The 24,726-nt window shown below is 45.4% G+C and overlaps 1 long non-coding RNA gene across 3 annotated transcripts; it reads right to left on the reverse strand.

Moving 5' to 3' along the window:
• Positions 1 to 1,136: 1,136 nt before the first annotated feature.
• LOC122434797 lies at positions 1,137 to 24,672 on the reverse strand. Of its 3 annotated transcripts, XR_006267457.1 has the most exons (4): positions 24,460 to 24,672; positions 23,795 to 23,991; positions 13,122 to 13,267; positions 1,137 to 2,818 (listed from the first exon to the last, which is right to left on the reverse strand). It is a non-coding gene; the product is annotated as an uncharacterized LOC122434797 (long non-coding RNA). The 3 variants fall into 3 exon arrangements; XR_006267456.1 differs by having other exon boundaries at positions 1,137 to 2,815; positions 23,795 to 24,672; XR_006267455.1 differs by having other exon boundaries at positions 23,795 to 24,672.
• Positions 24,673 to 24,726: the final 54 nt, after the last annotated feature.

Consider the following 24,726-nt stretch of genomic DNA (forward strand, 5'->3'; position numbering starts at 1 on the left):
TCCTGTTTAAATTACAGCCATGGGAATTCCCTGGTGGTCCAGTGCTTCCAATGCAGGTGGCACAAGTTGGATCCCTGGCTGAGGAACTAAGGTCCCACATGCCATTGGGCATGGCCAAAAGTAAAATAAAATAATAACAAAATAAATTAAAAGTTACAGTCAAACCCTCTGAAAAATTTCTAGGTTACTCAAATAGCAGAAGAGTTGAGGGGCACTGGCCATGTTTTATTCTTCTCTATAGTCCCAGAGTGCTTAAATAGGGCTTAGTATTGTGCCTTGCACTTTTGGTCATTCATAAGAAATCAGTTGAATGAATGGAAATTAGCTTATTGGCCCATTCCTAGGCTGTTACCTGTGGTACATTTTCAGAGACTATGGAATATACTGTAGAGATAGAATTTGGTTGGAAGCTGAGTGACCCTGAGTGAGTGAGTCCAATAAATATCTTGGGAGTGGAAACAAGGTCTTTGACACTCTACTGATTTATTCCATGCACACTTACTCCCCTCTAGTCCATTCTCACCAGTATGAATTTTTTTTTTCCACCAGTATGTCTTCCAGTATGTTCCCCTGGTCATCAAGTCCAAACACCTAAGGTGCTCTGTGGCCTACTATGATGACAAGTCCATCACCCAGGTGATGGGTCACCCAACTCCTGCCCACCTCTGCCCTGTGCTGAAGCCACAGCTAACTGCTTTTAGTCTTTTCTCCCCTACCCCCACCATCCAAGGCCAGACTTTCAACGTCTCAATGCTTCTCCCTTGAACACCCAACTCTCCACTGTTCTTGGCTAGTGAACTTCTACTCATCCTTTATTTCTCGTGTCATCTCCAGGAATCTTCCCTTATGTCAGCATTCAGAGTGCAGCATTCCCTTTCCTGTACTCTCATAGCACCCTGTACATACATAGCACTGCCCACTGACTTGAAATACACTGTTTAGATGTCTGTTTCCCCTGCGAAGTATGATTTTTTGAGGGCAGGGACCAGATCTTGCTCATTTCTGAGTCCTTGGTGCCTAGCACATGAACCTGGTCAGAGTAGCTTGGACCATTTAATGATGTCTAAACTTGCCTGAGGAGTTTTAATGGGTGGACCACAGCAAGAGTGCAGTAAGGGTGTTCTCTCTTGGTGGAGGAGGAGTCAGAGGGAAAAGAGGAGCATTTCTGGGGCCTCCCCATCTCCTTATAAGGACAATATTTTTATTTTCTTGAAGTGTTAAGGTAATAGTCAAATGTCACTGTGCCCCTTGGCCCACGGGAACTGAGTTCTCAGACCAGGGATTGAACCTGGGCCACAGCAATGAAAGCCTGGAATCCTAACCATTAGGCCACAGGGGAACTCCCTAAGGCCTAGTTTTCTGTAAGCTGTGAGGGCAATAACTAGCTTTTAAAATCTTATGGGATGGGAGACCTCATCTGTCCTAAAAAACCTCTCAGATGGACCAGTTGTCTTATTGAATGATGGGGGAAGCTGGATCTTTCCATGAGTCATGGTCAGTTACTACCTTAAAAGTGGTAAGATCATGCTTTCAGGAAATAGGGTTTTATGACTTTTGACCAAGTAGTAACAGTAAGAAAGTGTTCCCCAAAGAGGTTAGGTTCCCCTTTTTGAATGAATATAAGGAAGTAAAGTGAAACAATCAGGTTACCATAAGCAAAGGATTCCAAGTAGATGCTTTCAAGACATTTAGTCTCTTTAGTAGGGCCGGGTACCATTAGCACACATTTGATATGACTTTGACTTTCAACCGTATTTTCATGGATGTTCCAAACCAGCACTATCCAGTAGAACTTTTTGAAATGATGGAAATATTCTATATTTGTCCAAAATGGCAGTCACGAGCACAAGTGGCTGCTAGGCACTTGAAACATGGCTGGTGCAACTAAACTGAATTTTAAATTTGTTTTAATTCCAATTAATTTTATTTCTAAATAACTATGCTTAACTAGTGGGTAGCATATTGGACAGTACAATTCCAAAGTAAATCTCAGTCCAGTGAAGGCCCCAATCACCTTGCCACTTGTAGATCAAGATCAGTTTGCTTCTGGCAAACTTACTTTTAACAAAGCAATTTTATTTATTTATTTATTTATTTATTTTGGCTGTGCCACACAGCTGGTGGGATCTTAGTTCCCACAGGGGTTTAACCCGGGCCCAGGCAGTGAAAGCACTGAGTCCTAACCACTGGACACCAGGGAATTTCCGTAACAAAGCAATTTTTAGAACAATTAATATAAACGCTTTCCTGAAAATTTAGACAATAAGGAAAAGGGAAAAACTTCTTATCCCTAATCTCAGCATTGTTACAACCACTGATACATTTTGGTACATATTTTTCCCACTTTGCCCAGCTTGCTCATTAGCACCTTGGCCCTTTTGGCAGTCAGAAGGTGGGCTCTTCAGTGGAACCTAGGGACCCTTGGGGGCAGCCATGACTGGTAGCCTCACACAAGTACTTCCGGAGGGGTGAGCAGAGGGGCCACGGCTGTTGCCTGTGGCAGCAGCAACCATAATGATGTCCTAGTTTTGACTCTCCAGGTGGAAAGGTCTTCCGTGTGTTCCAGGCTCATATTCTGTCCTATCCAGGTAAACACTGGAATATTGGAGCTTCAAGGTCCCCAGCAATGAGCTAGTCCAACCTGCTTAGAGTGTAGATAAAAGACACAGGACAGAGACTGAAAGAGATTGGACCCCTGACTCTTGATTCCAGTCCAGCACTCCTTCCTCTCAATCACCAGTCTTTACAGCAGCTTCCCAAGTCCAGTGACGGGCCTCCTCCTCCTCCTCCTCCTCCTGGTACTGCCATAACACAGCTGCTGAGGAGAAGCAGGAGAAAAACTGAATGTGAGGCACTTGTCTTCTCCCAGATCTCCTCTATTTTCATTTGCTCGGCAAAGTAGGAGCAAGTGCCCGTAACTACACCTGGCCTCTGTCCTTTGGGTAGCCCCAATCAGATAGCAAGGCCACCGTCACATCTCCTCCAGGCCTGCCGCCATTGCCATCATGAAATAAAGCCTTGGTCGCCTGTTCCCACCATCCCCTTCTCTCCAGGCCTTCTCAGAATGGCCTGCTTGAAACCTGAGCCCAGTTCTTTCCCACATAGGAAAGAAAGGTTCCCACGATGGAGGCCATCTTTTCCAAGACTTCCCTGGCACACCAGAGGGAGGGCCACATTCCTCCAGAAGGCCAGTCCTGGCCTCGGGGAGGGTGATTTGCCCACACAACTCCTGCCTCTTAGGGGGGAGTCCCTGAACCTAAGGCACACATTCACCGCTCTCTCTCTCTATGCCCTCAGAGTTTCTCCACGAGCCCTGGCCATCATGCGGCCTCTAGTAACTTGGAAGTCGGGACCCCATCGCTACCTTCCAAATCCCCTAGCCCCATTTGCTCCCAGTAAATTTAAACAACTGCATGAGTGGGTCTAAACTCCCCTTTGTGCTATAATTAGGCTGGAACAAGGCTCACCCCAGGACAGAAATACTGTATGGGGCAGGTTATAGACTGCTGCTGGTCCCCACAGTAGGGAAGGAGCGACCTTCTGAATAGGAGGATTAACACATTAGCACATAGATTCCTGCTTCCGGGGAGGGTTGAATTCTAGGATAAGAGCTCCAGTTTGTAGAGAGGGGGAGGGGAAGGGGAAGCCGGCACACTACAGACTGTGTGTTTCCTTCTCGGGGTACCTGGGGAGTCGGCTCAGGAATAGGCTGACAGGCACCAGTCAGAGGAGCAGAGCCTCCCCAGTTCCTCCCCAGTTCGGGGTTGTGCCTGGAAAATGCAGAAACCCAGGGGAGAAAAGTCTCTCCTGCCAGCGCCCCTCTCTCCTTCCCTGTCAAGTAATGTTGGGGCAGCTGGCAGGCTGCAGAGAAGCTCAGAAAACAGAAGCGCTGAAGCTAGCCACACAGGAGTACCCGGAGGAGCAGCTGTGTGGTCTCGGGCAGGTGTGGCAGCCATCCGGGCTTGGGTTTCTTCATCCACACAAAAGGGGATATTAACATTCATCTCACAAGCTTGTTAGGAAGATTACATGAGATAACATAAGAAAGCACCTAGAAATGAATAAGTAACACCTAGCAGGCCCTCAACAAATGATAAGGGCTCCCTCTGCAACATCCTCTCTGCCACCCACGTGGGCAAGAATTTCCTCAGCAGATTCCCCACTGAGTCTTCTGTTTGACTCAGTTTTCAGCTATGCCCCAAGACAGTCCTCCCATGCCTGTCCCCTCTCCTTGCCCATGAGCGCACAGGGCAGAGGTGGTCGTGTCCACCCTCCTAGCTCTCCTTCAAAGGGCTCAGCCCTGGAACATGGTCAGCCCAAGCTGGTGATAAGCTCTGCCTTGCTTCTTTCACAAGAACTCATGGAAAGGAAGCTCTTGATGTTTTCAAGGGCCATAAGGGAGGTGATGGTGGCTGGGAGGGCCCACAGGGTCTCTACAGCCACTTATGACAATGCATTGAAGTGGGCTCCAAGCCAGCAACAGACAAAGCCAACAATCAAGGAGCCTTAAAAAAAGTAAAATAAAATTTTTTAAATTGAAAATATAAAAAAACACAAATAATCAAGGGGCCTAGGTAACAGGTGCATTTAAATGAGAGAGAAGTTGGGACATTACCAACTTTCCAACATTACCAACAAGCTTTCCACTTGTCCCTCTTAAGAAAGATGGAAAAAAAGAGAAAAAAACTTAAAAAAAAAAAAGCCTTTAAAAACTTTTGAAAACCAAAGAGAACCTGATAATGAAGTTTTTCTCAAATCTAACAAAAACAGCAAAGAAACTCGGCAAAGAAATGCCTGGGTTGTTGAGTTACTAAAATAATGAAAAGTTCTTCCTTTACCTCTAGTGTAAGATTTGAAGGGAGCAAAAGATGTTTCCGTCCCCAGACCTGCTAGACTGCCACGACTCTGTGGCTTAGATGCAAGGTATGGTGTGGAACAGCATAAAGGATGCTAACAAAGCACCACTTGCCTGCAGATTTGCCTTCCCCAGAACAGCACGGGGTCAGTACATTTTCATGGCTTCTGCTTGCCCTATTTAGCTCAAGATTGAGATGGTTGGATGGCACCACCGACTTGATGGACATGAGTTTGAGCAAGCTCCGGGAGTTGGCGATGGACAGGGAAGCCTGGCGTGCTGCAGTCCATGGGGTCGCAGAGTCGGACACGACTGAAAGGAACTGACTGGCAGATGAGGCCAGAGAATAACCCACTGAATGTCTGTAAGTCTCAGTTTCCTCATCTGTAACTGCGGGTGGGTGACCCTAATCTACCTTCACCCCAGTGGAGCTCTGACATCCGAGTTTTCATCTGAGATCTTAACATTCAGTGAGTACACATGTTCCTGTGGTAGGCTGAGGCTTTGCTCATTTGATTAAGTCCAGGAAATGAAATGCTTTGTAAACTATAAATTAATACCCACACCCCCTTTCCCCCCATAAAGTATCATGATTGAAAGTAGTACTCAAGAGTCTTGAATGCTTTCTTTAAACTGAATATTCATGTAAGGGCTGAATACACTTAAAACTTAGATGGAACTCAACATACAGGCTCTAAATCTGCCTCTCCGAGTGCACATCTCCAGGTTGAGTCTATCAGGCCTGAATGGCTGAATTCTGCCTGTGAAAAACCACTCTTTCAGAGAATGATGATTTGTGTAGGATCAAAGGTCAAGAATGCTAATTTCACATCTTTTACTCTTAGAGTAACTTTAAGGCATTGGCAAACTGGTGAAAAATGGTTTGGAGTTTGTAAACATCTTGTATTTACTTGCCAAGCTTGCTTGGTGGTAGCTCTTCATTGGGACAGAAGAATGGACTTGCCTTGGAGAGCAACTGAACAGGTGGGATGCTAGAGCCAGAGGGCCTGTCTGGCACCCAGAAAGCCCAATAACAGAAGGAAGGTCCAACACCTGGAGGGCCAACTCCCTGAGGGTCAAAGCAGGAGCATCTCAACTCACTCCAGGAAGTATTAATACTTGGTCTGGAGCCATGCCCCCTACAGGAGACAGACTTGGGGAACCCTATTTACATTTCTAAGGGAAGAAATCCTCATCGTACCAGCTGGCACTGGCATTGGCCCTGGACTCAACAGCCACCGAAGTCAGCATGCCAGGATCTCATCTTTAGTCACTTTGAATCATGGGCAGTTAGGGCTTTGGTTTTGCAAATTTGGGCAGAGAAGCAGGATATGTGGTTAGGAGGACTAAATCAGAAACTTAAACACTTACCCACATGGAGAACTCATTACCTTAGCAGGCAACCCATTTAGATTTTAACAGCTCTAGTGGGTTAGAAATCTCTTCCTTATATAGCATTGAAATCTGCATCCTCGTAACTTCCACCCTTTGTTCCCAGTTTCTCATTCAGAAACCACATGGACTAAATCTGTTCTCTTCCCCCAAGAGGCCTTAAGAACATTGTTCCTTGACTCTCAGATTTGGCTGGGCATTGGCTATAGTGATAGGCAGTTGTTTAGATAGATGCCTTTCCATCCTTATGATTCTATGTGGGAAGGAAATAAGGAAATTGATCCTAAAAGGAGACATGACAGTTCCTAAGTTACAAAATTTCTTGTGGTTTCACTAGGAATCCTTCCTGACTCCAGGTATGCACTCCTCCACACCTACCCTTCCCCACCCACAATAAAAAGGCTCCCCTGAATTTCCATTATCAACCAGAATGTCCTGCTCTGGCTAGTATGATCAATGACTCCTTAGCCAACAGAAGCAAATATCACACAAATCCCTTTACTGTGGTGGAAGCAGTAGCAGCCAGAAAATATCTGAAGTTTACAGTATTAAACATACCTTAAAAAGTCAGGCTTTTCAATATAGACATCCCAGTCTCCCTACCCCCACCCCCACCCCTCCTTCCCCTTCCCCACCCCCTTTCACTTTATTACTTTTTAAATATTTTTAATTTTCTTTTTAATTAGAGGATAATTACAATATTTTGATTGTTTCCATCATACATCAACATGAATCAGCCTTAGGTATACAGACTTTTAACAAGCAATTTGGAGACTTCCAAATGGAAGTGGTCCACCAGTTTTAAGACTTGGTGCTTCCACTTCAAAGAGGTGCAGTTTCGATCCTTGATTGGGGAACCAAGATCCTGCATGCCACATGGTGTGGCCAAATGTCAAAAATAAATAAATAAAATTTAATTTTAAAAAATAGGCAGTTTGCTGTCAAAGACTCAATTCCACAGAAGGTAATCTGGGCTCATGTTGGAGAAGTAAGCAAATCCAATCTACTGAAGGAGATGACTGAGCCATCACGCTGAGCTACCACCAACCCCACCCCCCCATCTGCTCACAGGCTGGCTTTCTGAACCAAACTGCCCTTGGCACGCTTGCACTTCGTGGTTCCTTTTGCCTTGTCTGAGCCAGCCAGGGTCACCAGTGAATGCCACTTAACACTACTTTAGCTGGGGCTTCTAACTAGCGTGTTGATCAAGTCCCCAAAGTCAGACAGTCAGTAACTTCTATTGAGCCTCTGCCCTAGAGGCGACTACAGTTCTAGTCGCCGTCAGAAGGAAACGAAAGAAGTTAAAGCCAGGGCCCTTGTCTCGGATGGATTTACAGGCCCATTAGCGACTCTCTTGAGAAGAGACTTAAGGACACTTAAAAAACAACATACAAATGGGTATAATAGGGAGGAGAGTGAGCCAAGCAGAGATTCTAAGTTCCTTGAGGGAAGGGCTCTGCCTTTGTGTCCCCCCAGGAAGGGCCTCTCCACTTCCTCATTAACCTTTTGTTTGGAGCAATTAAATAAACCTCAAGGCTGGTCGGCCTCCACTTTCTCTCTGGTCTCAGGCTCAATGATCAAGTTGACAACGCTGGGGACTTCATTGACTTCAGATGGGAGTATTGCAATATCTTGGTGAGATGGCTGAATAGGCCTTTGGTGTCTTGTATATCCATGTGGATCTAGGCATTCCATCGATGAGAGGAATGACAAAGCTTTTCTCTGGAGTATCTTCCCCTACTGGCTCCTGCTTTATAATACTAATAGCAGCTGCTAATTATTGAATACCTACCCTATGCCACTTTACATATGATATTTCATTTAATACAACAGAAAGGATTATTATTAAGTTTAATGAAAGCAGTACTATCAGTATTTCACTTGTTCAGAAATATTAATCTGCAAAAACAAGAAAGCCTGGGTCCAACCTGGAGTTCTTATGCAGAGTGGTGAAAAATAAATCTGAAGAGGACACAGGAAAAAAAAAAACCACAGGAATAAAACATGCTGAGTATACAGATGAGATTCTCCTATAAAATAAGTCATCCCAGCCACATTTCCCTGTAGCAAAGTGCTGGTTAAAACTCTAGGCAGTGTTACATTTATTAAAGTAATATTTAGATCAACAGAAATTGACATAGATCTTTCATGTTTTTTTGAAATGGATTTAAAAAAAATTCAATATGGCACACTGATGTAAAAAATGAAGGGAACTAATATTTGTCATCTGTATATTATGTTCAAGATACTTTCAAGCTTCACAACCCTTCTTTGAGGAATGCCTCATTTTTATTCCCATTTTTCAGATGAGGAAACTGAAGCCCAAAAGATTAAATATCTTTCCTGAGATCATGTATGAACAAAATGGCAGAGTAAGGATTCAAACACAAGTTTACCTAATTCCAAAAATATCAATAGGATTCTTACCTCTACATCATGTTGCTTCCTAGCAATGAATGAGTTAACCCCGATAAGGAGACAACAGAGGAAAAAACTCAGGTGCATCCATCCAGCCCCAGGCTAAGTGCTAAGCGGCTCTCTGCCTCCCTTCGGGTCCAAGGAAGTGCCCCTAGCCCTGAACTGCAGCCAGAGGGATGGCCCATCTCTGAGTCTCACCCCACTGAAAGGCAAGTGATTGACTGTCCATGCTTGGGTTGGGGCTGAAAAGGAAGCCAGGAAAGCCACCAGGCTCCCTGTGGCCTCCGTGTGAGCCAGGCCCACCCTTCCTCCAGGCCTCTGCCCCCTGCAGCCCCTGCCACTAGCCACAGACCAGGGCACGGGGACCCCCTCCTCCCTGTTGGGTCTGGGAAGCACTTCCTTCGTGTCAGGCCAGTTCACCTCTGTGCCAAGTGCCCAGCTGTGCTGGTGGCCTCTCTCTGGACACCTGTTGTCACCTGTCAGGGTGGTCCAGTCCCAGACATGCCTGGCAGCAGGCCCTGGTGGACAGGCAGCCTTCCTGGGACGGAATGGATGGATACGAGCCCAGGAGGCGGTGCTGGAGGATGGTGTAGCCAGAACAGAGGGGCACCATCTATATTGCTTCTCTTTATGCCTAATGGATCATAATTATAATACTTGGAATGTATGTGGGGCCTGCTTTCCAGAAGCGCAAAGCCCAATAGAGTACTTTAGTTTCCCAACCAGTCTCTCACACACACAGGCAGGCACGCAAGCACACTTTAAAGAGCAGGCCAAAAAGTGTTATAAATAAAATTCTAGAACATGAGTGGGAGGAATAAACAGGAAAATTTCACTGTAAGAGATGAAAATGCACCAACTCCTTGTAGGATGGCTTTGCTCCAACAACCCACAATTGTGCTGTTAACCAGAAAGCGGGAGAGATCTCTCTTGTCGCTTTGCTCAGGCTTTTTCTCCTTCTCCTTGTCAATACACATTAGCGATGGTGTAAATATGGTTGTTTCTCAGGGTTAAGCTAACAGTAAGAAAAAGAAGGCAGTCTTCATTGGTACAGTGACAGAACACAACCTGATGGGTCACACTGACATTACAGAGCATCCTTCCCACCCAGCCAGTCTGGGCTCCTGACTGCCAACACCATGGGCTCAGCTCACTTGCTTCTCTCCACCTGTATCCACTCTTCCCGCAAGCTGAAATGTCCCTCACAGCCCTCCCTCTGCTCATCCCCAAAGCCTCCACATCCTCTAGCGCTTTGTTCAAGATATTCTGATGATCTGACAAGCCTTCCACCATTTTCCCATCCTGTTAGGGGTCTCGCTGGTGTGGATAACTAAATCCAGCCCCGGAAGGTCCAGCCATTTGACCCCTCCTCTGACCATGAGGACCACAGGCTATCTGGATCTAATACATGGCCTGCTTTGTGAGTTAATAGCTCAGTCCTCACCAAAAGTGGATGCTCCCAGAGGCCAGGCCAGGGCTGTGGCTTATTCCCTCTTCATAATACATGCTTAACTTTTTTCAATACTTGAAAAACAGAGAAGTTGTCCAGGACATGGTCCCTATTTTGATCTCTTTCATCAAAGCATAACTTACTAAATGGCTGCGTATATGATTCATAACTCTCCTGACAATTCCTCTATCAGTTCATTCTTCTCTTACTCACACAATCCCTCCTCTGCCCCAACCCTGGCCTTTGGTTCAGTGGTTGTGATGGGCCAGTAATTCATATATTTCAGGCCAGGGTAGTATTTTCAAAATAACACAAGAGCCAGCTCCATAGAGCTAGAACTTCTTTCAGTTCTTATATTGTACAAGCCCAGGAAATACACGTACGGAGGTTGCTAGGAAGTAAGAGAGATTTTTTTTTTCCTTTGGGCCTCCACGAATTAGAAATAAAAGAGCCCATGGGGAAAGACGGGTTCTGGAAGGCTCAGAAGAACTTTTAGAAAATCTGCTAAATAATATTTCTGTCTGCTGTTTGTAGACGTGACTCGCTTTGAAACCATCTGTCATGCAGTCCTTTGGAGAGAGTTGAGACGTATTTAAATCTGTGAAAATGAGTATATTTTGGTATATACCAAAGCAGTGTCTTAATGGGTGCCTGCTGCACATTGTCCAGTGCATTCTTCCAAGTGTGATTTTTATCCAATTGTCAAGTAACATTTAGAAGAGAGTTGAAAGGGAGAGGGCGAGGAACGGCCAGGTCCAGGGCAGTCTGTAGCTGTGCTTCTTGCGAAATGGGGGAATGGGTGGAGAGGCTGCCGGGCAGGTGGGAGAGCCGTGTTTCCTCAGGGGTCTGGGGTGGAGCTAGGGAAGGGGAGGGCTGTGGCCAGCTGCTCCTCTTTCCTAGGAAGGGGCTAGCTTTGTGCAGCCAGAATGGGGCATGCTGACAGCCCAGCACTTCAACCTTTGTAACATTTCTGTTTTCACTGCTGCCCTTGGTCCCTCTGGGTAATATCCCAACTTAGCAGCGCCCAAGATGTCTAAATTTCTGGCAGCAGCAGCAACTGTTGCAATAAAAAAAATATTAATAATTGAAAATCATCAAAAAGGGCTTCTTCATGTTGAGTGGAGAAGGTAGATGGAAATAAAAACTCCTTTCTCCCAACACCAGGAAGACTAATTCTTGGTGTTTCACATATGCCGTGGCCTTGTTTGCCCAGTTAAATTGTAAATTTCTTGAGGGCTAGAATCTTGTTTAGAGCAAAAATCAAGCGTCAGAACCAGAAGGAATTCCAGAGCTCACATATCAGAGATGAGAAAATTGAAGTAAAAAAACTGGGCAGTGGATTTCCCTGGTGATCCAGTGGCTAAGACTCTGCATTCCCAATGCAGGGGCACAGGTGTGATCCCTGATCAGGGGGCTAGACCCCACATGCCACAACTAAAGATCCTATATGCCACAGTGAAGACCAAAGAGCCCATGTGCTACAACTAAGACCCTGAACAGCCAAACGAATAAATAAAATTTTTTTTAAATGGGGCAAAACTGACATAAAAAAAGAAAGTGGGAAGTAGCAAAGTTAGGACTCATCAGAGATGTCCAGATTCACGGTCCAATGGCTTCTTACTATAGCATTCTCCAAGATCTGCCAAATACAGACTCCTCAAGTACTGTGCCACAGAGGGCAGCAGGCTAGAAACTTCTCTTATAATAGCTGGATACAATCCATGATAAAGAAAGTATGTCAAAACCCCAAAGAATTGGAAATCGGTACTCAAATACATGTGTGTGCATGTTCATAGCAGAGGATGAATGGATTAACAAATTGCAGTATATATGCACAATAAATACCCTTATAAAAATCTCTTTATGCATCTCCCTGCTTATTTGTTTAGGATAAATTCCTGGGCATGCAAAAAATGGAAAGCCAAATGTTCATCAACTGATAAACAGATAAATAAAATGTGCATATTCATATGATGGAATATTATTCAGCCATTAAAAGGAATGAAGTACTGACACATGCTACAGTATGCATAAACCTCAAAAAATTATGCTAAATGAAATGAGCCAGATAAAAGAACCAATATTATATGATCCCACTTATATGAACTGTGGGGGTCACAAAGAGTCAGACGTGATTTAGGGACTGAACAACAACTTATATGAAATGCCCAGAATAGGAAAATTAATAGAGAGAGGGAATAGATGAGAGGTTATTAGGGCCTAGTAGGAGGGAGAGATGAGGAGTTATTACTTAATGGGTAAAGAGTTTCTTTGTGGGGTGATGAAAAGGATTGGACCTAATTAGAGGTGGTCCTTGTACAACATTGTGAATGCACCAAATGTCACTCAGCTCTTCACTTTAAAATGGTTAATTTGGGGCTCCCCTGGTGGTCCAGTGGTTAAGAATCTGCCTTGCAATCAAGGTCCACTGATTTGATCCCTGGTCTGGAAAGATCCCACATGCAACTAAGCCCATGTGCTACAACTTCTGAGCCCGAGCTCTAAAGACTGCAAGCGTCAACTACTGACCCCCTCACTGCAGCTACTGAAGCCCACGCACCTAGAGCCTGTGGTCTGCAGTAAGAGAAACCACCACAATGAGAAGTCCACGCACCACAACGAAGAGTAGCCCCCGCTTGCCGCAACTAGAGAAAGTCCACACGCAGCAACAAAGACCCACCACAGTTTAATAAATGGTTAATTTTATGTTACGTGAATTCCAAGTCAGTTGAAACAAAAAAGGAAGGGGGAAAAAAAAGCATGTCAGCATCTTAGCTCATAAGTCTAGGCCATGTCTGACTGCTGGCTGCCCCCAGCACCGCACAGGGTCTCACTGCTATGTAAATAGTGTTGTAAGGATAGCCTAGCAGTCAAGGGCAGGGCGTTACTATCAGAATCAGGCATAGTTCTCAGCTCTGCCACAGGCCATCTGGGTGCCCTCGGGCAAGTGATTTAATCTCCCTGAGCTTAGTTTACTTATCTGTAAAATGAAGATTCAGAACCTACCTCACGGAGTTGCCACAAAGTCTAAATAACACATAGCAGGTGCTCAACAGGTGGTAAATTATATTTTTATGGAGGCTGTAGAGATGAGAAGAGTTCAATAAAGAGTAGCCGTTAGCTAAGGTAGGACAGTAACCTCTTCCACCAGCCTGAAAGAAAACAAAGGAGCCAAATGAGTATTAGACCTTAAAAGTGCAACATCTAACAGTATTCAGCTCAGAGGATGTGACCATCCTAAAATATGTTTAATATTTTTGAGACTGTAAAAGTCACACATATTTACTGTAAAATACAGAGAAGTTTCCAAATTTTATGTATACAAACACACACACCTCAACCCATCCACTGAAAAAAATTATAGTTGTGGCTTGTATTCCCCTCTTGTATAACGTACATAAAGTACATACATCTGCAATGTCTATATAGCCTGATGAATTTTTACATGTGTATACACGCATGTAATCAGCACATGGATCAAGATATAGAACATTCTGGCACTCCCAGAAGTTTTCTTGAAATCCTTTTTTCATAAATACTGCCTGTGATGCCTGCTCACCCGCTTCAGTTGTGTCCGACTCTTTGGGACCCTATGGACTGCAGCCCACCAGGCTCCTGTGGCATGAGATTCTCCAGGCAAGAATCCTCTTGGAGGGGGTTGCCATACCCTCCTCCAGGGGATCTTCCTGACCCAGGGATCGAACCCACGTTTCCTGCATCTCCTGCATTGCAGGTGGATTTTTTACTGCTGAGCCACTGGGACGGGGAAGTCCCAAATATTGCCTACCACCAGCAAATTTTAAAAACCATATCATTTGTACATATGTATTAAAAGTAGACAATGGATCTGTACTTCAAAGGAAGTAAAGTTAGGAGTCAGAGACATGAGAGCATTTATTTTTAAGTAAATTCTTTATTTACTTATCTTTGACTGTGCTGGGTTTACATTACTGCGTGCGGGCTTTTCTCTAGTTGAGGCAAGCCGGGGCTACTCTCTAGTTGTGGTGCTCAGGCTTCTCATTATGGTGGCCTCTCTTATTGCGGAGCACCAGCTCTGGACACAGGGCCTTCAGTAGTTGCGATTCCCGGGCTATAGGGCACAGGCTCGGTAGTTGTGGTGTGTGGGCTTAGTTGGTCTGCGGCATGTGGGATCTTCTAGGACCAGGGAGTGAACCCATGTCCCCTGCATTGGCAGGCAAATTCTTAACCACTGGATCACCAGGGAAGTCCCACATGAGAGCATTTAAATTGGAGATTTGACATGAAAATAAATTTATCTTGCTACATTGTGTAGCTGCCTCCTTACCTTGACCCTGAAGAGTCAAGGGCAGAAAGGAAAGGTTCTCTTGGAGGCAGAGGAAGTGGAAGAGCAGGGAAGAGCCTCTTTATCATTTCTACCAGTTCCTGTGCATCCTCCCCCGACCCCCACTCACCAAGCCGCATGCATGCTGTGTACTTGGAGAATTAAGAAAACGGTCTGGCCGTTTGAATTCTGGAAAGTCAGTCTGGGTAAGGGACGATGTCAGCAGAGAGGGACATGGGAAAGGCCAACCCCCCTGTGCTGCCTGTGCAGCCTGGATTCAGCGAGGGGCTCGGAATGTCTGTCCAGGTTTAATGGTTTCCTTGCTCATTTGAATGTGTTATTGTTAGAGCAGCAGCAACAGCAGCCGTTCTGTAGACTTTACCCATCACTGGTTAGAAAATGACAAATGTCAAACTATGTCTGACCCTGACTCTCTTCAGCTCTTTTTATCTGTGGTATCTCTTTGGAATAAAAATGCCTGCTCCCTGCTGGGTCTTCTTAAAAATGCACATTGTCTCTTCACATAAAAGCAGGGATGATGGTGCTAGGGAAAAAGAAGAGGAGGAGACAAAAAAAAAAGAAAAGAAAAGGCATTCATTCAAACTTCTCAGGTTTGAAGTGCAAGTCCAAAAACCTGTTGGGCTAAACTGACACTTCATTAAGAACTTCCTTCTGTCCCTTTAAAACATTCTGCAGCTTTCTAATGGGGCCTTGGTTTTGTCGCTCAGTGTCCTGATCCTCACAGAGAAGGAACTGGTTTTAGAATGTTCAGGGCCAGTGTTGGGGAGAGTGCCCTTCAGCACTAGATGCCTTGTCTATTTTTCCAAACAAGGTGGAGAATGAATTTAAAGTGCACTAGGCAGGATCACATGTCCCTGGGTGTCCTTCGCCACGCTGAGCCACAGTGTTCCCTATACCTAGGAACCTGTGTTCTCAGGTGAATCCTGAGTAGAAGCACGCAGCTTGGACAAACATCATTACTATGACCACTGTTCTAGTCAGAACCTATGTTTTTGCCTCTGACAGTCTTTTGCTGGCTTGAAATTTCAAACCAAAAAGGGAAGGTCAAGTTTGAGGTGGATTTACTAAACAAATGCCAAGGTCCCTTCCAGATCTCACATTCTAGAAGTCTCTGCTCAGACTAGAAGCCTCTGCTGGTTTCCTGCCTCCATGCGACCTTTTTGTGCAATTTTCTCATCAGCTAGGAGAGATGTGGAAGTTACAGAAACAATTTTGAAAAACAAATGTTCCAGAATGCTTTCACAATCTAAATACCAAACACTGAGCTATTAGTATTTTTATTTAATCAAAGTGATATGAAGAAATAATTTTCTTTCCATGTATTAAGCATTTATGTCCAGTGGGTAAATTAGAGAAGGAACTCTCCCAATTATATTGAAATACACATTTTATATCTAAAGCTGTAGGTCAAATCATGGTCAACAAGCTAGACTTATGAGTATCTATGGCAACAATTTTGCCATCACATGGAAATGTACCCACTGAAAAATGTACCCACATTTCCCCCAATAATTAGAAACCCTCTTTATAAATTAGACTATAAATAAGAGCTTAGGTGTACAGAACGCCAAGACCAGAGACCAAAGATCTCTTTCCCATACAACCCCTGGTTTTGTTCTTCTACAAGCATGAGACATTAGTTGGAATTTATACAGAAGCTACAAACTTTATGAAACTTTTGCCCCAGTAATAAAGTATGAGAAGATATCAATACCAGTGAATATGTGATTATTGCCTAAAAATGTCCATGTTACTCTCTGGGCCTCAGTTGTCTCATCAGGAAAATGGCGATAATAAGAAACATCTTCCCTATAATGAGAGAGTACTGTATGAAAGTAACTCAGATCCCTCTCTGCTCTACAACTTGTATAATTTATAATTCAATGCTAATTATGGACCAGTACAGTGGTAATTCATGTATCCCAATACAAAATTATTAGTCCAATTTACTGTCATGCTAAACAACATTCAATGCTGATAGGGCTGGATCAGAGCAAACTGTGAAGTAGATGGAATTTATAATAACCACTGGGCTTCCCAGGTGACTCAATGGTAAAGAATCCACCTGCCAATGCAGGAAACACAGGTTCAATGCTTGTGTTAGGAAGATCCCCTGGAGAAGGAAATGGCAACCTACTCCAATATTCCTGCCTGGGAAATCCCATGGACAGAGGAGCCTATTGGGCGGTAGTCCATAGGGTCGCAAAGAGTCAGACATGACTGAGTGACTGAGCAAACACATTATAACCATAATAACAACAATATTAGCTCATGTTGACTGAGCCCCAACTTTTAGGCTCCATGAGAGATGTTGTTTTATTCATAAATATAATCCCAAAGACTAAAAGAGTGTTGATCTTCTAAAAATGGGTTGAATGAAGGAATGAGTGAATGGACAAATAAACAAATGCTTTATACCAGGCTGTATGCTAACTGCTTTCTGATTACTTCAATATATTTGTATTTTATCCTCCATGCCTGGAGCTGAGGGCACTAAAAGGAATTTGACATGCTCCAGGCCAAGAGGAATGCTTTTCATACGTTTTGGTGTGTGTATGTGTTTGTACTCAAATGTTTTACTGGCTTTATTCATAATCACCGAAACCTGGAAACAATCTAAATGTCAACTAGGGAATAAGTTAACAAACTGTGGTACATCCACACAAAGGAAGAGTACTCACCTCTGCTGCTGCTGCTGCTAAGTCACTTCAATCGTGTCCGACTCTGTGTGACCCCATAGACGGCAGCCCACCAGGCTCCGCCGTCCCTGGGATTCTCCAGGCAAGAACGCTGGAGTGGGTTGCCATTTCCTTCTCCAATGCATGAAAGTGAAAAGTGAAAGTGAAGTCGCTCAGTTGTGTCCGACTCTTCGCGACCCCATGAACTACAGCCTACCAGGCTCCTCCATCCATGGGATTTTCCAGGCAAGAGTACTGGAGTGGGGTGCCATTGCCTTCTCTGGTACTCAGCTCTACAAAGGAACAAAAGATGGTTATGGGCAACTGCATGGAGGCATCCCAAACGCACAGTTTCCTGTTGTAATCTTCACAGAGTAGGCATGATACATGAGAAAAGGGAGACTTGAAGAGGGTAAGTTACTGATCTAGGGACACACAGACAGGCACTAGCAGAGCCAGGATTTAGCTCTCAGGCTGCCTGAACCTTTAGCCTTGCCTTCTTCACTGGGGAACCCTACCTTTCTTCTGTCTTATATTTATTTTCTGCTCTTCATATAGAATACCCAGATGAGAATTGTTGGGACTTCATCACTTGGTTGAAAAGACTTTCAGGGCCTAACCTGCCTTTTTTCAGTCCAATCTATGCCTCCTCACTTCCTCATTTCAGTCTTTTGAAAGCACTACTTGCACCTTTTGACTCAACTTACATTATCTTTTCCCAGGGTATTGTGCCACCATTATCTGGCACTGTATTTCATGACAGTCATCCAGATGAGCCTGTACTTGGTCAAAATGTTGTCATCACAGGCCTCAAAATCCCCACTCCTCTTTGCCCACTCCTCTTTCCCACTCTTCTTTCCCATCCTTCATGGTCCAAAGGGAGACCTATCTTCTCTACTCACTTGCACATCAGCCTTGCACTGTCTTGGAAGTTTTCCTGGGCATATTTCGGGCTTGGGGCATAGTGAGAAGTGACTGTGTCATTGAACTTGGACTCAGAGGGTCTTGATTTAAGACTCAGAACCGGTTTCCTCACCCATGCATTATGGAAAATAATTCAGGCTTCACAGATAATACATGTGGAAGCAATACCTAAACTCTGCTGCACTAAACAAATGTGTTATTAGCAGGAGACTGCCTTCCCATGGAATTCTTTTTTCACCAAAGAGTGTGACACTTGGAAATCATACTATAGGAAGGTTGACTTTGTGATAGTCCCTGGATGGATGGATGGAGGGAGAGGCTGAAGATCACTTAGGCGCTGGCTCTGCAGTCCAGACAAGATGTAATGGAACCTGGACAAGGGTTGATGGAGGTTAAGTGGAAAGGAAGACTCAGTTTGGGTTTTTAATGGAGAGAGTGTGTAACAGTAGGATAACAGTAGGCAACACTGGCACAAACAGGGAAGTATGGCGAGGTACCTGGAGCTGTTGATTAAATCTGTAAACACAAATGAGCTCTCAGAGAGAAGAGAAACTAAGGCAAACTTCAGATACTAGAGAAAGAATACTGAAGGGAGGTAAGGAATAAGGAGACAGGAACAGAGCACACCCATCAACTTCTTCAAAGTCGCTGATCCTTCTATTACTGGTACTTCTGTAAATCTGCAGAGGGACCAAGAGGAAGAGTGGCATCCATGGAACAAACAGCAAATTAGGATGAGTGTCCTAAGGGCTGTGCATTGTCTTGTGTTTTTTTTGCTAGTGTCTTTCTCCACATGGATATGGATCCTACCTCCCCAAGCAGGGTGCCAGCTTCACAAAGGTCTCTGGTCTTTGGAGTTTCTAGGGCCTTTGCTGGAGAAGGCAATGGCACCCCACTCCAGTACTCTTGCCTGGAAAATCCCATGGACGGAGGAGCCTGGAAGGCTGCAGTCCATGGGGTCGCGAAGGGTCGGACATGACTGAGCGACTTCACTTTCACTTTTTACTTTTATGCATTGGAGAAGGAAATGGCAACCCACTCCAGTGTTCTTGCCTGGAGAATCTCAGGGATGGGGTCACACAGAGTCGGACACGACTGAAGTGACTTAGCAGGTCCTTTGCAGAACCAACTTTTGCACACAGGAAGTAGTCAGAACACAGCACCTGGTTGGTTGCTTTCTTTTTTTCTTCAAGTTTTCATTCTTTTTTTAAAAAATTAATTAATTTATTTATTTATAACTGTGCCAGGTCTTTGCTGCTGAAGGGGCTCTTCTCTAGTTGCAGCAAACAGACTCAGCTGCTCCACAGCACGTGGGGGTCTTCTCAGATCAGGGATTGAACATGTGTCTCCTGCACTGCAGGCAGATTCTTTACCACTGAGCCACCTGGGAAGTCCACTCGTTTGCTTGAAAAGGGGCAAGGGAGGAAAGTTTCCTGGTGAGATCTAGGCTGAAGACAGGCTTAATTTGTCCAGTAAACTTTTAAGAGTTCTGAAGTAATCACTAACATTTAAGCAACAGGAGATTTCTGGGAATTCCCTAGTGGGAATCCCTAGTGGTCCAGTGGTTAGGATCTGACACTTACAGCCATGGCCCAGGTTCAATCCCTGGTTAGGGAACTGAGATACTGCAAGCTGCACTGTGCACCCCAAAACAAAAAATCAGATTTCAGATCCAATTCTAGGTCTTTTTTCCCCCTGAAAAACTGCCCATCAGGCAAGAGGCATTCAAATGAAAAGCCTAAAAGGCCTTTTGGAGGCTGCTGGGGATAGGGTCAAAGAATCCTGAAAGAAATCAGGACCTCTGCTAAGGCGCAAGTGTGGTAGTCATTTTGTATAGACAGGGCTCTGGATGCTCAGAAGCAGGAGCCATCAGCTCTTTTGTGTGGGGGGATGCAAATCCATGAAGGTTTTCCAAGAAGAGGTGCTATCTCAGCTGAGTTCTGTTTTTATTTTTATTTTTTAATATTTATTTGGTTGCACTGGGTCTTAGTTGCTGCATGTGGGATCTTTAGTTGTGGCATGCGAACTCTTAAGTTTTCGCATGTGGGATCTAGTTCCCTGACCAGGAACTGAACCTGGACTCCCTGCATTGGGACTGAGGAGTCTTAGCCACTGGACCATCAGGGAAGTCCCCTCAGCTGAATTTTTTTCTCAGCTGAATTTTGATGGACAAGTATAAACGACTTGTCCAAGGAATGGAGGGGAATGAAAAAGTATTCCCAGCAAGGGCAGGGTGAGGATGCAGGCATGATGGAGAATGGTGATGCATTCTTGTGGGGCCAAGCACTAGATACAGGGTAGGGAAGGGCCAGTGAGAAAGCTGGTAATGGAGACTCTGGCCCAACAGCAAAAATCCAGAGCTGTCGAGTGACTTGGCAATTGATCTGGAAAGTAATATGGTACGATGCGGGGAGAGGTGCAAGGTTAAGCAGGGGAGGGACATTGTTCAAGTGATGTGAAAGGCTCACTGTGATGGCTGTGGGATGGCTGGGTATGGTAGGGGAGAGACTGGAGGGCTGCAAGACAATCAAGTATTAAGGAAGGAAGTGATGTCCTACTCCTCATCCTCATATTTGGCAACCAAAACAGCTCCTCAGTGGGCCATCTCTTGGCCATCTCATCCCAAAGCTGAGAGAGTGACAGGGGCTCGAGTAGTTTCTGGGCTTGGAAGCCAGCAGCAGTGAGTATATACTTTGTTCTTTCTGCCCGCCAGCGAGCGACCTCAGTGCCACCTCAGGAGAAATGCCTCACCTGGAAAAACCAACTCTACCACAATACAAGCCAAATACATTTTGGCTTGTTTATCTCTCCTCCCTCTCAGGCTAGGTAGCATCTGACATGTAGTAGGTGCTCAATGAACATTTATTAATCTGAAATAGGGACATTCATATGGGATTCGGGCTTCCCAGGTGGCGCTCGTGGTAAAGAACCCACCTGCCAACACAGGAGACATAAGAGATACGGATTCAATCCCTGGGTCGGGAAGGTTCCCTCGAGTAGGGAATGGCAACCTACTCCAGTACTCTTGCCTGGACAATCCCACGGACAGAGGAACCTGGTGGGCTACTGTTCAGAGGGGAGCAAAGAGTCGGACATGACTGAAGCAACTTAGCACGCATGCACGCATATGACTAAAAAAGCTGGCTTAAAACTCAGCATTAAAAAAAACTAAGATCATGGCATCTGGTCCCATCACTTCACGGCAAATAGATGGGGAAATAGTGGAAACAGTGGCAGACTTTATTTTCTGGGGCTCTGAAATCACTGTGGATGGTAACTGCTGCCATGAAATTAAAAGATGCTTGCTCCTTGGAAGAAAAGCTATGAACAACCTAGACAGCATGTTAAAAAGCAGAGACATTACTTTGCCGACAAAGGTCTGTCTACCCAAAGCTGTGGTTTTTCCAGTAATCATGTATGGATGTGAGAGTTGGACTACAAAGAAAGCTGAGCACCGAAGAATTGATGCTTTTGAACTGTAGTGTTGGAGAAGACTCTTGAGTCCCTTGGACAGCGAGGAGATTAAACCAGTCAATCCTAAAGAAAAGCAGTCCTGAATATTCATTGGAAGGACTGATGCTGAAGCTCCAGTACTTTGGCCACCTGATGTGAAGAACTGACTCATTGGAAAAGATCCTGATGCTGGGAAAAATTGAAGGCAGGAGGAGAAGGGGACGACAGAGGATGAGATGGTTGGATGGCATCACTGACTTGATGGACATGCATTTGAGCCAGGAGTTGATGATGATCCAGGAGTTGATGATGGACAGGGAAGCCTGGCATGCCTGTTCATGGCATGTTCATGGGTTCGCAAAAAGTCAGACACAACTGAGCGACTGAACTGAACACATATGGGATTCAGTCAAAGGCCTTACATTTTTTTTCAGTCTTGGTTCAGCTACTTAAGAGCTCTGTGGCTGTAGATAAGCCACATAACTTCAGTGAGACTCAGTTTGCTGATCTATTTTCAAAATCACTAAAATTTTCTATGAGTATGAGCATGTGCCTAGAAGCACTCTGCAAACTCTAAAGTACTGTTTAACCCAAAGTGGTGTATCCATAAAAAATCCACAAAAAGGAAATGCTGACACATGCCACTACATGGATGGATCTTAGAAAACAAACATGATGCTAGACACAAAAGGCCACATATGACATGATTTCTTTTATGTAAAATGTCCAGAATGGGCAAATCTATAGAGACAGAAAGAAGATGAGTGGTTGCTAGGGGTTAGCGGGGGAGAAGGGAATGGACTTTAATTGCTTAATGTGTTTTCTTTTGAGATGCTGAAAATATTCTGGAACTAGTTAGTGGTGATGGCTACACACCATGGTGAATGAATTAAATGCCACCAAATTGTACACTTTTTTTTTTGGCCACACTAGGTGACTTGCAGGATCATATTTGCCTGACCTGGGATGGAACCCAGCTCCATGAGTAAAAGCGAAAGTCCTAATCACTGGACCACCAGGCAATTCCTGGTTAGTGTATTTTATCTCAATTTAAAAAAACAAACCCCAAAGGCAATATGAAAGTTGATCATCCTGAGAAGTTGTTGATTCCTGCACTCTACCTGCAGCCCCCAGTCCATTTTTTGGTATTCAGAGAACTTACAGAGTAGGTGCATCTCCACTAAGGAGTGCAGAAAAACTGGAATGGGAGTGAGGGGGATGGGGAGGAGAGCTACAGGCCATCAGAAAAGGGAAGCTAGATGGTATTTGTTTCGCAGATTGCCAGTTGTTCACCCTGTTTGTATTTAAATGAAAGGAGGCTTTGAAGTGGGAGCTGCCTCTGAGCAGGGTTTGGGGTTCCTGCCTCGCGTGGTAAAGTTCAGACTTGTCCAGATTCGTTTCTAGCCAGAGGTTACCGTTTCTGGTGGAAAAGGCTCAGGTTTTGGTTAATAATACATAAACAGGAAGAGCTAAAGTAAATTGGGGGACAAGGAATGAGTTCACCCTGTACTTGATGTGGAAGGAAGTTTTCTATGATCTGGGCTGCAGAGTTTGGGAGTATCTTTTTCTCATTTAAGGTGGTTGGGTTTCATTTTATTATTAACGTTGGTCCCACCTCAGATTGTATTCTCTTTGGGAAAGAACATCTTTAAGCAAATGCATCAGCGAGTGAAAGTTAAAATTGCTGGGCTAAGTTCTAGCAATGCCTTGAGGACCTGATGATTATCAGTTTAAGGAAAACCTGGACCATTTGAAAGTCCCTCGAAAATGGCACGAAATTCATTTGTACTGGAGTTTGTTTCTGCCAACCCACAGAAACTGGAAGCCCCATTTACAGATGGGTCACAATCCCGTCTGTTTATGCTGATGATCTCCAAGAGTTAATAAAATGTAGAAGAGTCTATAGTGAGCTTTCAAACCAACAGCTAGCTACTTTCTACAGCGCCTCACAGCCAGCCACATTAACCAGGTTTACAAACAACAGTGGAGGGGGAAGTCTCAACAAACCCTATGAGGGTGATAATTGTAATGATGGTTCATATCTTCACCCTATGTAATTTTATGGGAATTGAGAGTCTAGCCAAATAATAAGTTCCAGCCCCTTTTATCTGCCTAGTTCCCAGCACACTCCCGAGGTGTCTGAGGCACTTCTCACCCTAACCTCTTACAGCAGATTGTAACAATAACAAGGGTAATGACAAGTTCCCAATCTGCACAGTTCCCTTCATTAAGGAGCCCTGGGAGCTTCAAAAACATTCATTAATGGAATCTGACGAAGCTTAGAAGGTGGGAAGACTCACCCATTTCCAGTTTTCAGGTGGCTACGTGGAGACGGGGTCCTAGAGAGGTCTGAGTTTCTGTCAAGAGGCTTAAGGGCAGAGGGGAACTCGGTGGTCCTTGGCTACCTTTATTCCATGTGACCTGGGAGTCATCTCTGGATCTGGGGGCACCCCCAGCCGCATGCCAAGTGACTTTCCTTCTCTGGGCCTCAGTTTCCCTTCGTGCAGAAGGAGATTTGGGGCCAGAAGGTGAGTTTGGGCCAGAAGGTTTCCAAGGTCAACCCTGAATCTGCCAGCTCGCCCCCCTGCCCCGCCCGCGCGGCAGTTGGGGGTGGGGGGTCCAGAACCTCCCGGTTTAGGGTTTGATTAGACTTGTAGCAGAACCAGCTTGGGGGTGGGGGTGGGGGGTGTGTGTGTGGGCTGAGAATGCCTGCCAGGTTTCCAAACAGGTGAGCACCGTTTGGTGGAAAGCAGGTCTGAGGAGGCCAGGTGAGGCTCTCTAGGGCCAGCTCGTAGTCACAAGTCCCTAGGCTGTCTGCAGCAAACAATGAGATTAATGCCAGCGCTTTCCATTCCTAGCCCAGGAGCTGGGCGGTGAGGAGCGTCCTCCTGGCTGCGGGGCGGCAGCGGCGGGGTGGGGTAGAGTGGGGTGGGGGGGATGGATTGGGGGGGGTAGGTATGGAGACCTGAGGGCTCGGTCCGGCTTTGGCCCGCGGGGAGCGGGTCAGGTGGCGGCGTGCAGAAGGCCGAGGACTCGGACATGGGTTCCAAGTCCCAGCCGCTCGGCCCGGTCCCCAGGGACTTGGGCCTTTCGACCCGGAGAAGTTAGCCGGTCCTCTCCGGGTGGGGGGCGGCGGGCAGGCTCCCCGCCTCCCGGGAGGAGGGAAAGAGGGAGGAGTCCGGCGGGGCGTGTCGCGCGAGGGAGCGCCGCGCGCCCGGCGCGGCCCCCTAGG

Source organism: Cervus canadensis, chromosome X (genome assembly GCF_019320065.1).
Source record: "Cervus canadensis isolate Bull #8, Minnesota chromosome X, ASM1932006v1, whole genome shotgun sequence".
NCBI lineage: Eukaryota > Metazoa > Chordata > Mammalia > Artiodactyla > Cervidae > Cervus > Cervus canadensis.